This window comes from Protomyctophum parallelum (genome assembly GCF_964188405.1).
Source record: "Protomyctophum parallelum genome assembly, chromosome: 3".
Taxonomy (NCBI): Eukaryota; Metazoa; Chordata; class Actinopteri; order Myctophiformes; family Myctophidae; genus Protomyctophum; species Protomyctophum parallelum.
Window position 1 is genome coordinate 9441392 of NC_139698.1, and position 12008 is coordinate 9453399.

At 44.2% G+C, this 12008-nt stretch overlaps 2 protein-coding genes across 2 annotated transcripts in view; both read right to left on the bottom strand.

The window, feature by feature from the left end:
- rims2a (regulating synaptic membrane exocytosis 2a) overlaps positions 1-12008 on the bottom strand; it is a gene marked incomplete at both ends in the record, with an annotated part of 244188 nt that overhangs the window by 20981 nt on the left and 211199 nt on the right. The window lies entirely within an intron of this gene.
- fzd6 (frizzled class receptor 6) overlaps positions 9900-12008 on the bottom strand; it is a 296006-nt gene continuing 293897 nt past the window's right edge. The window contains exon 13 of the transcript XR_014569043.1: positions 9900-9915. The gene's annotated coding sequence lies outside the window, so the exon portion shown is untranslated. The remainder of the gene's footprint in view (positions 9916-12008) is intronic.

A 12008-nucleotide genomic window follows, 5' to 3' on the forward strand; every position in this document is an offset into this window, starting at 1 on the left:
ACCACTCAAAGGGTCACTTCTGTCACTCTACACATCGCCATAATGCCTCAAGACAGATTCAGAGCTCCGTATAGGTGACTCTGTCAGCAACACCCAATGCAACGTGTAGACTTGTTGTTATTATAGGAATGAAAACAAAGGAGCACCACCGATAGATGAGCCTGAGGCTGAAGAGCAAAACGGGTCGACATCCATCCGGTCTCCGGCTCCTCCCCAGAGGCACATTCAAAGCATCAATGCATTCCCACGGTTACAAATGGCTCACACGCGTGCATGCATGGCACGTTTTCACACCTACATGGAAAAGGTGTGAGATATAAGAGCAGCACGTGTGAAGAGTGTGGAGGCTTAACCTATTCTGACCTGAGATCAGATTCATACGAGGTTTCCGCCGGACACACACTGGTCTGATGAACCCATTCTGACCCGAGATCAGATTAAAAAAAATGTCAGTCGCTCTTCGATTTTTCAAAAATAGCAGACCTACAAGCTCGTATCGCGCCACTCGGTGGCGCGATATGAGCTTGTAGATCTGCTATTTTTAAATAGCTAAAGCATGACATGATGCTGACACCAAAATGGGTGCCCGGTCAGAATGGCTTAACTGGCTGGCTAGGGAGAACTCTGTGTGCCCTGGACCCGACAACCTCCCTCCTTGAGCTGTGCATTCTCTAAAAGAACTGACAGATGGAGCACAGAGAGAGAGAGAGAGAGAGAGAGAGAGAGAGAGAGAGAGAGAGAGAGAGAGAGAGAGAGAGAGAGAGAGAGAGAGAGAGAGAGCGCGGGTGGGGACTGGGGAGGGTTGGGAGCTGGCAGCATCTCAATGTTACCCAATGTGTTGTGTGTGTGTGAGCTGGTAAATCAGCTATTTTCTAAATTATTTTGAAAAAAAAATCAACAACTAACTGGTAATTATTTTTGTAGGCCTACTGTTTCATCTTTCTGGGGGTTTTTTTCTGTCCTTGAAATCTTTTTCTTCAATCAAAAATAAACCAAACCACAGCTATATGCCAGGTGGGTAAGGCTGGTGTCCGAAGATAGCATTTCTTTGCGGGGGGGGGGGGAACGCCACTTGCACAATGCTAAATACCCCAAAAAGTGGGTTTGGAAATTTCGGGCCCAAGATTAGAGGCCTTAATCTCTCACTGTATAATGGAGGCCCGCACGGGATTGGAGTCACCGAGTATTCTTTCAATATTACAGTACAGTCAAAATAAACCGTGAGACATGCAAAGACATTGTGTTCCGTTGCTCGCGTCAGTGACCACGGCGTGATTATTCCTCATGTCAAAATGAGGAAATGGCCACACACCACGAGTCATGTGCGGGAAGAGCATGCTGAGCAAAGACAAGAGCCCCTTTTTCACATCATGACTCTCTGCTCTCCGTCACCAACCGACCGCTCACCCACCAGTGGAACTGTCACAGTACAGAGACACAGCAATCAGAAGGAACACATAATACATCTCTGCCGTCTGGAAGAAACCACCTAACTCTCTCTCTCTTTCAAGAAAACATCCAGGTCAAGTGGAGGTTTTTTTTGTCCCGAAGCACGTTGTAATACTTTTCATTCATTCACAATTTCTTTTAGCCAACACACAGACATAAAGGGTGTTCAGTAGCACTGAATTACCGGCTGATGGACTCGTAAATGGAGTTAGGCGGTTTCCTTCCGACATTGACGACATGTAGGAGCTTCGTGAACATAAAATAGACCTACAGTCACACACACACAGAGAGAGAGAGAGAGAGAGAGAGAGAGAGAGAGAGAGAGAGAGAGAGAGAGAGGAAATGGGAGCAGTGTCTCTTCAGCGTGATGCAGTATAGGGCTGAGCTCTGCACTGAGTCCTGCAGGTTGTGTAAATGGAGGTGAAATTATTGAAAGTTTCTTTGCTCTACTTTAGGAAAGTTAAACAAAGACCTAGCCTACTTCAGCACGCACGCGCACTCGCACGCGCACGCACACTCGCACGCGCACGCACACGCGCACGCGCACGCGCACGCGCACGCGCACGCGCACGCACACGCACACGCACACGCACACACACACACACACACACACACACACACACACACACACACACACACACACACACACACACACTCACACTCACACTCACACTCACACTCACACACTCACACTCACACTCACACACATCCAAAGCGCTTTACATAGATTGTGCCCATTGTCACCCATTCACACACGCATGAATTCATCGATGGCGGCAAAGAAACGCAAGGCACCAACCTGCTCATCGGGAGCAAGGCTGGGTTCAGAATGTTGCTCAAGGACACTTCCGACACAAAGGCCTGACTCACACCTTCACAACAGATTGATGTATAGCTTCCGCCGTAGCCTGAAAACCCACCTTTTCAGACTCCATCATGGCCCATAGCACTTACCCTAACCCCTTAGATAGCATTTCTGTTGGCTTAGATAGCATTTGACACAGACTTATAGCATGTTATGTAGACAGCACTATAATTGTATTGTATATAGTCATAGCACGCCATAGTACATATGTATAGCATAGTAGTAAATATGTATAGTTTATATGTATAGTGTATGTATAGTTTCATTATATAGATATTCCACTGTTACTTTCTTAGCTTACGCATGTTTCATGATAAATTATTTCATGTGATGTATTCCCATGCTTTTGTTCTTGCTTAAATGTAAGTCGCTCTGGATTAAGAGCGTCTGCTAAATGCCTAAATTGTAAATTGTAAATTGCTGATGCATGAGACTTGTTTGCTGATGCAAGCTCGCAATGCATTTCCAATGGGAGTCACATGGTTTGACACAACATTTTTGTTTTGTATGAGGGGGTGGGGGGGCAGTCGAAACACAGCCGAAAGCCATGTCAAACCATGCATGTGACTTCCATTGGAAATGCATTGGGGCGGCCATGACACTTACCCTTTGTTTACATCTAGCATGCATCGATGTTGTATATGCTAGACGTGAAGCCTAACTCTGGAGGAGCCCCGGGATGGAACCGGGAACCTCACAGACACGGTTCCCATACGGCTTCAGTTTACAGTGCATTCTGAGAATTGTCTAGACTCTAGCCCATTCTGACCTGAGATCAGATTCATACGAGGTTTCCACCGGACACACACTGGTCTGATGAACCCATTCTGACCTGAGATCAGATTCAAAAAATGTCAGTCGCTCTTCGATTTTTCAAAAATAGCAGACCTACAAGCTCGTATCGCGCCACTCGGTGGCGCGATATGAGCTTGTAGATCTGCTATTTTTAAATAGCTAAAGCATGACATGATGCTGACACCAAAATGGGTGCCCGGTCAGAATTGCCTAGGGCAGTGCGTGCTTCCCAAAGGTGTTAGCCCGTCTCCCCAGGACCCAAACTATAGTGAAAACAGCAGATCTACAAGCTCACATGTAGATGGGCTATTTTCACTATACTTCTTAAATATTTTGTCTTCTAATTTATGGCATTTCTTAGATTTTTCTTTGATTTCTCCATGAAATTACTGGGGGAAAAATATTTTTGTTTTTAATTCATGAATTTTTTTTTAACATAATAATAATAAAAAACTGAAAATGTCAGATTTTTTTTTTAGAAAGGGATTCAGAAAAATGTCAGGAGTTAGAAGACATTTGTAGAATCTGCAGGTCTAAATGGGTTAACCCATTCTGACCGGGCACCCATTTTGGTGTCGGCATCATGTTATGCTTTAGCTATTGAAAAATAGCAGATCTACAAGCTCATATCGCGCCACCGAGTGGCGCGATACGAGCTTCTAGGTCTGCTATTTTTGAAAAATCGAAGAACGACTGACATTTTTTAGAATCAGGTCAGAATGGGTTAATCAGACCCAGTGTGTGTCCAGTGGAAACCTCATATGAATCTGATCTCAGGTCAGAATGGGTCCATCAGACCAGTGTGTGTCCGGCGGAAACCTCGTATGAATCTGATCTCAGGTCAGAATGGGTTAATAGTACTGTAACATAATGCGAATACAAGAGGCAACCACTGAGCTACATGTCCTCTCTTTTCATAAGGCTGGCACAAAGCCACTGTTCACTCACCCACATGTCCCACAGCCCGGCGCAGCACGCTTATCACGCGTTGCTATGGCTACACAGTGTGATTGCACCCGTTTTCACAGAAATCTAAAAAGCTAAAACGTCCTCCTCTCTGACTTTTATTGTGTCAGACGGAGGGGAAAGAGCAGGCAGGGCCCCCCGCCGCCGTCAAAACAAGAACATTAGTTTATTTCCATCGGGTTGTTCAAAGTACAGTGTCTATACCCAGGGAACGCATTTTGAAGTATACAGTATATAGAGCCTACTGAGCTGCGTCGAAAAACATTAATTTAATTCCGGAATTCACTCATGAACAGTCTGCGTTAAGCTCTTAAATGGTGACTCATTATTATTAAGTCAATTGCTCGCCGCCTGGAGGAGGACAGTGTAGGAGTTTCAGAATAATATCAGGAGAAGTAACTGTGTATGTCAGCATCAATTCTACGAAAGAGACATTCTGTGCATTTGGAGAATAAACGTTTTCAGAAACATTTCCACAATCAAAATTCATACAAAATCAGTGATTATTTGGGTCTGGATCATGAATAAGGTCAAGCCAAAATTAGGTGTATAAGTCTGTGTGGCACCAGCTGAGCCGAGCAAAGTACATCTTAAAACAAGAGCCATTGTTGTCTAGTCCTCAACAGCAGTGGTGGGAAATGTACTCAGATGTTTTGGAGCATGTCATTAGTTACAGGCATTTAAAAAGTTAGTAAAAGGTTATTTTAAAAGCCAATCTACAAGCTCAAGACGCATCGCAATTCGTTGTGAACCTATTAATATTTTCCTTTCTTAAAACCCATTCTGACCGGGCACCCATTTTGGTGTCAGCATCATATTATGCTTTAGCTATTGAAAAATAGCAGATCTACAAGCTCATATCGCGCCACCGAGTGGCGCGATACGAGCTTGTAGGTCTGCTATTTTTGAAAAATCAAAGAACGACTGACATTTTTTTAGAATCTGATCTCAGGTCAGAATGGGTTAATCAGACCAGTGTGTGTCCGGCGGAAACCTCGTGTGAATCTGATCTCAGGTCAGAATGGGTTAACCCATTTAGGCCGGACGTCGAAAAAAAAAAAAAAAGTCTTCTGAAAGAATATATGTTCAAAGATTTGTGCCGCATTTTCACGATTAAAAAAAGAATAGCAGACCAAAAATAGCAGACCTACAAGCCACCGAGTGGCGCGCTATGAGCTTGTAGATCTGCTATATTTCAACGGTTAAAACACCAAAAGGGGTTCTGGCCTAAAATGGGTTAAGATATTTTTGGGGGGGCTGCGGTTTTTTGATAGTGTACACTGTACAGTAGTCTGACAGGAAATGGAGAGATGGGGGGGGGGGGGGGGGTGACATGCAGCTACGGTCATCGGCATCGGGACTCGAACCCCTGTCAGCAGCCTGGATGCTCAGGCCGCTACACCAACTGTGCAGGCTGCTATTTTCTTTTTGGCTTTTTCGCCCCTCTGCAGCATTTTATGAAATGATGCCTCTTGAACAGAGGGAGGGACAATGGGGGGGGGGGGGGGAGAGAGAGAGAGAGAGAGAGAGAGAGAGAGAGAGAGAGAGAGAGAGAGAGAGAGAGAGAGAGAGAGAGAGAGAGAGAGAGAGAGAGAGAGAGAGAGATCGAGAGTTTTGTTTCCTATTTTATGGAATTTATTTTATTTCTTCCTGAAAATACTGAAAACAAATCAGTGAGTTTTGTTTTCAATTCATGACAAATTTAGCTTTTTTCTTTTTTGGTAAATGTTTTGAAATATTAATTAATAAAAAAAATCGTAATTGTAGGATAACAAAAAAAAATTGTCCGCGACCCACAAACGGGTCCCGCCGGGCCCCACTGTACTGTACTGTACTGTACTGTACTGTACTGTACTGTACTGTACTGTAACTGTACTGTACTGTACTGTACTGTACTGTACTGTACTGTACTGTACTGTACTGTACTGTACTGTACTGTACTGTTCCTCCCATGCATCATCCAGAGAGCAGCGTGTCTGCTGCCGGTCCCCAGACGCTTAATTAGCAGCAGCAGCAGCAGCAGCTATACTGGGGGCTCTGGAGGAGAGAGGAGCAGCTGGAACAGGCTACCCAGTTCCTACACACAGCATGATGGATCACCCACGGCCCCTCAAAGCTCAGAGTTCAGCTATTCTACCTCGTATACAAAGAGACACTTAAGTCTTGGGGACGTATAGAGCAGCTGTGGAGGAGCCCATCTACAGTGCGTCAGGTGGACGTACACCAACGTACTGTACTGTACTGTACACACTGTATTGGGAATGTTTAAATGGTTACATGATCAACCAGGTTGTGGTGTGTGTGTCTGTGTGTGTGTGTGTGTGTGTGTGTGTGTGTGTGTGTGTGTGTGTGTGTGCGTGCGTGCCGTGATCTATTGGTATTTGGAGAAAGTTCCTCCTTAAATGGGGGAGGAGGAGGAGGAAGGTGTGTGTATTTTCCCCCCACATGGAAGGTGTTCCAATGGAAGGTATTAAGGTAGGCTACACTGAATCTGATCTCAGGTCAGAATGGGTTAGGTAGGCTACACTGAATCTGATCTCAGGTCAGAATGGGTTAAGGTAGGCTACACTGAATCTCCCAATGCATAATGTCCACGTTTGATTCATGTACAGTAGCTCTCTAAACTCACATAAATCTTGTCACGACCTAATTAAGAAACAACATAAATCGGGCACTCTTGTAGCAAAAAGGAGAGCAGGAAAGGTGTTATGTGGCTTTAACCCATTCTGACCTGAGATCAGATTCATACGAGGTTTCCCACTGGACACACACTGGTCTGATAAACCCATTCTGACCTGAGATCAGATTCTAAAAAATGTCACAGTCGTTCTTCGATTTTTCAAAATAGCAGACCTACAAGCTCGTATCGCGCCACTCGGTGGCGCGATATGAGCTTGTAGATCTGCTATTTTTCAATAGCTAAAGCATAACGTGATGCTGACACCAAAATGGGTGCCCGGTCAGAATGGGCTAGTACAAAGAAATAACAGGGCCAAAGTGGTCATACTGTCACAGCGAATCAGTGACGAGCAGCCCTCCATCTCTATCCCAACGACAGGCTGAATGAAAAATCTCACAACCACCGACGAGGTTATTATATTATGGTTCAGAATGTTTCATTACTAGTTTCTGTTTTAATTTCATTTTGTCTTCATGTTTTCAATTTCAGTTCATAGTTTTAATTAGTTTTTAACCCATTTTAGTTTAGTTCTTATAATATGGGGGAGATGAACGCGCTTCAGCAGCTGCTAAAGGCACTGGAGAATCAATCTTTTCGCATCTTGCACCTACAGCAGATAACTACTGTGTGTGTGTGTGTGTGTGTGTGTGTGTGTGTGTGTGTGTGTGTGTGTGTGTGTGTGTGTGTGTGTGTGTGTGTGTGTGTGCATGCGTGGTGCGCGAGCAAAATGCTGTAAGCGTAATTATGGTCACAATGTACTACTCGCCAAAAAAATGATGCACTGCTTTGCAATATCTCCAATAAAAGCATGGCTTTGAAACGCGGGAAAACAGCACATACTGTAACTGCACCCTCAGCGCATTTCGTTTTATGTCAACCGAATGTCACAGATGAAAACATATGGCAACAAACAACACACGCAAACCTCCCTGGAAAATAACAAGACACGGCAGGCATGTCCTCGTTTATCATTCACTTTCAGGTTTTTATCCCATTCTGACCTGAGATCAGATTCTAAAAATGTCTATTACATCCTGACAGTTTCATTATTAACCCATTCTGACCTGAGATCAGATTCTAAAAGTGTCTTCGATAAAAAAAAATAGCAGACCTACAAGCTCGTATCGCGCCACTCGGTGGCGCGATATGAGCTTGTAGATCTGCTATTTTTCAATAGCTAAAGCATAACATGATGCCAACACCAGAATGGGTGCCCGGTCAGAATGGGTTATAGATTCAATGAAAATGGCAAGGAAGGAAATCCATGTGAAGAAAAGCTGGGCCCGGGTAATGGACGGTGCTGAATTTCCCCGTAGGCTAGTGGCCAGATTTGAGCTGTTACGCCGTCCTTTTGGCTGAGTCAGGCACTGTGTACGATCAGCAGGGGGTGAAGGAATACAAATGCCCTCAATGGAGGTCAGAACCGAATTACTACCTTTTTTCCTTAAAGGGACACTTCACCCTTTTTGCAAAAAAATATTTGTTAATGACGTTTAGAAGCTTTAGATCACTTTCCTGGGGGTATTTATGTGTGTAATATGTGGTTTTAGATATTTTAGATTGTAGCAGTGAGCCTGTTGTCTCTGATGTCATGGACACTGGTCTCACTACCTTCCTGGACTACAATTCCCATAATTCTTTGGTGCACTGCTCCTCCTTGCGGATAGGGGGAGAGCTGTCTTACTGAGACAACATCTAGTCCAGGAAGGAAGTGAGCCCAGTGTCCATGACATCAGAGACAACAGGCTCACTGCTACAATCTAAAATATCTAAAACCACATATTACACACATAAAGCCCCCCAGGAAAGTGTTCTAAAGCTTCTAAACGTCAGCAAAAAGGGTGAAGTGTCCCTTTAAGTAGAAGTAGGTATACCAGAATATAAACATACCGTCTAGTCTGATTTACAATCTCAAATCGCGTTGCAATATGTGACGCCCTGTGAGCTTGTAGATTTGCCATGCAAGGGGAAATAATAAACCCCTGATTATCATGTTTATTACACAGCTACTTAATAAAGAAATGAAAAGAAACTAGAAAAAGTGCCCTTCCGGGCACAGGTCTCCACCAGGTTATCCACAGATCCGTGCAGTTAGAGGTAAAAACACTTTTCGGCCAGTTATAGCGCCACCTTGAGGCTGAGTTGAAATTGTTCATGTGGCATTTTGTCCTCGGCCTAGTGGGAATGTGGGTGCACAATTTCACGGAAATCACGCGATGTGTTCATGATTTGCAGCATTTTGTTTGAAACTGAGCACTCCTGTGAACTTTGGAAGCCAATCTTAACCAATCAGGATGGAGTCTGATAAATCTGAAAGACCCGTTTCGTTGAATGGCTCTAGAGAGACTGTGTACCAATTTGTGTGATGTTTGGACAAAATCTGTAGGTGTACTGTGCAAAAACTTGTTTTGCACAAAGCGGCCTCCTGGTGGCGCTATAACAGGCCGTTCTGGAAAGTTTGGGGCAGAGGTTCATGGTTGGCATCCAGGGAGTGTGTGTGCAAAATATGGCATCGACCGGGTTAACGGTGGCCGAGATTAGCTGTTCACGGACACACGGACACACGGACGGACGGACGGACGGACGGACGGACGGAGTGCAAAACATACTCTCCCCACATGCCTTCGGCCTGGTGGAGACAATTATCCAAAAGTATCAAGAAAACAAAGGATTCCATTGCTTATGGCAATGAAGGTAGTCCATTATACCAGGTGCCTTGGAATATAACCCATTCTGTACGGGAACCCCTTTTGGTGTTTTAACTATTGAAAAATAGCAGATCTACAAGCTCATAGCGCGCCACCGAGTGGCGCGCTACGAGCTTGTAGGTCTGCTATTTTTGAAAAATCGTTGAAAATGCGGCACAAATCTTTGAACATATATTCTTTCAGAAGACTTTTTTTTTAATTATTTCGACGTCAGGCCTAAATGGGATAATCAATATTCGGTTACTGCATATAACTGGCAAATAATTGCAGTGGAGTACATAAAAAGTAGATTTCCCTCTGAGGCGTTATAGTAGGCGGAATAGTGAAGTATAACGTAAACATACCAAAAAAAGAATACAATACTTAAGTAAAGTAAAAGTACCTCAAAGTTGTTACTAAACAACCACACTCAAGTAAATGTACTTCATTACTGTTCACCACTGGGAATAGGACTGAGGTCAGAACGTAATGAGTAGACTTTAAGAGTGCTGAGTGGGACCATCGACCTTCATAAATCAATAGAGTGATCATGAAGACCAGCGCAACTCTGACAGACACTCTGTTTTCATCCTCGTCATCGCCGACACACACACACACACACACACACACACACACACACACACACACACACACACACACGCCCACACGCACACACAAACATGCACGCCCACACCTTTTGAACTGAGACACAGGACATGGACACCCGTTCATTAAGAGGATCTGAGAGGTGGTGTGTGCGTGTGTGTGTATGTGCGTGTGCGTGTGCGTGTGCGTGTGCGTGTGCATGTGCATGTGCATGTGCATGTGCATGTGCATGTGCATGTGCATGTGCATGTGCATGTGCATGTGCATGTGCATGTGCATGTGCATGTGCATGTGCATGTGCATGTGCATGTGCATGTGCATGCGTGTGAGTGTTCATTCCAGTAAACAGAAGGTGGACTGGCTCACCCAGCTCACAAACCTCTGTCTCTCAAAGCCACAGTGTCTGGAGGATGCCTCTTGGCCATTCTGACCTGAGATCAGATTCATACGAGGGTTTCCACTGGACACACACTGTGTCTGATTAACCCATTCTGACCTGAGATCAGATTCTATAAAAATGTCAGTCGTTCTTCGATTTTTTCAAAAATAGCAGACCTACAAGCTCATAGCGCGCCACTCGGTGGCGCGCTATGAGCTTGTAGATCTGCTATTTTTCAATAGCTAAAAGCATAACATGATGCTAACACCAAAATGGGTCCCCGTTCAGAATGGGTTAAAGCAGGCAATAACCGACCCGTGCATGGGCCAAATATTATTATTACAAGTAATAATTGTAATAACAAATAATAATAATAATATCTCTCAATCACTGTCTCAAACACGCTTTGGCTTTTGACTGCCTCATGTTCGGCTGCTCGATTTCTTTGACATTTTTATACAAGTGACCGGTCGATCGGTCTGATCCAGAGGAGGTTGGGAACGGCTGAACTGAAGTAACCTCTCTCTCTCCTTCCTTTTGAAAGCATGCGTGCCTCTAGTCGGTGGCCAGAAAGAAACGCTATGGATGAAGTACAGTAGCTACAGCAGGAGAAGCCGAAGAGTAAGTACAGTAGCTACAGCAGGAGAAGCCAGAGAGAGGAAGCTTGGCAGTGTCTCTAATGGTAGAGAGCCAACACACACATTTCAGATACTGACCAACAAACAGACGCGAGCCTTCACAAGCTACCCTCCGATGCTCCTAGAGTGCATCTACAGTAAAATATTGATGTGCTCTTCATGCTCTTGACTGTATTTAATCCATTCTGACCGGGCACCCATTTTGGTGTCGGCATCATGTTATGCTTTAGCTATTTAAAAATAGCAGATCTACAAGCTCATATCGCGCCACCGAGTGGCGCGATACGAGCTTGTAGGTCTGCTATTTTTTGAAAAATCGAAGAACGACTGACATTTTTTTTAATCTGATCTCAGGTCAGAATGGGTTAATCAGACCAGTGTGTGTCCGGCGGAAACCTCGAATGAATCTGATCTCAGGTCAGAATGGGTTAAGGTGTACAGTACAATATACAGTACTACGTGCACAGTCTGTGATTGTGTGAGGCCGTGGAGAGGCTTTCTCAAAACGAAAACGTGAAAAACCGCAAGCAAGATGCGGTATGTTGTTTTCTGTTATTTTTTCACAACCCAACGTCCCATTTGACACTGTAACTTTCCTCCTGCAATATAATATACACATACCTCATGGAAGCTGAAATGACAGCTAAATGGTGTAAAGTGTGCGGCTACAGTAATGTACCTGCATTCTCCTCATTTAAAATGGATGCATATACTTCAACAAAGCAACAAAGCTGTTGGATTTCAAATGTTGCAGTCAATCAGACAACTGAAGAGGTCAAACTGTTGGTTTACAGTCATTATAAGATTCATGCACTTTTGGTACAAATTATTTCAACGAGATAATAAGGAGAGATGCTGATAATCCCCCTGCTGTACCACACCAGAAACAGTGAACTGTACCTTTTCCCGTGTGTCATTAATTAATTAACACTCAAACAGATGG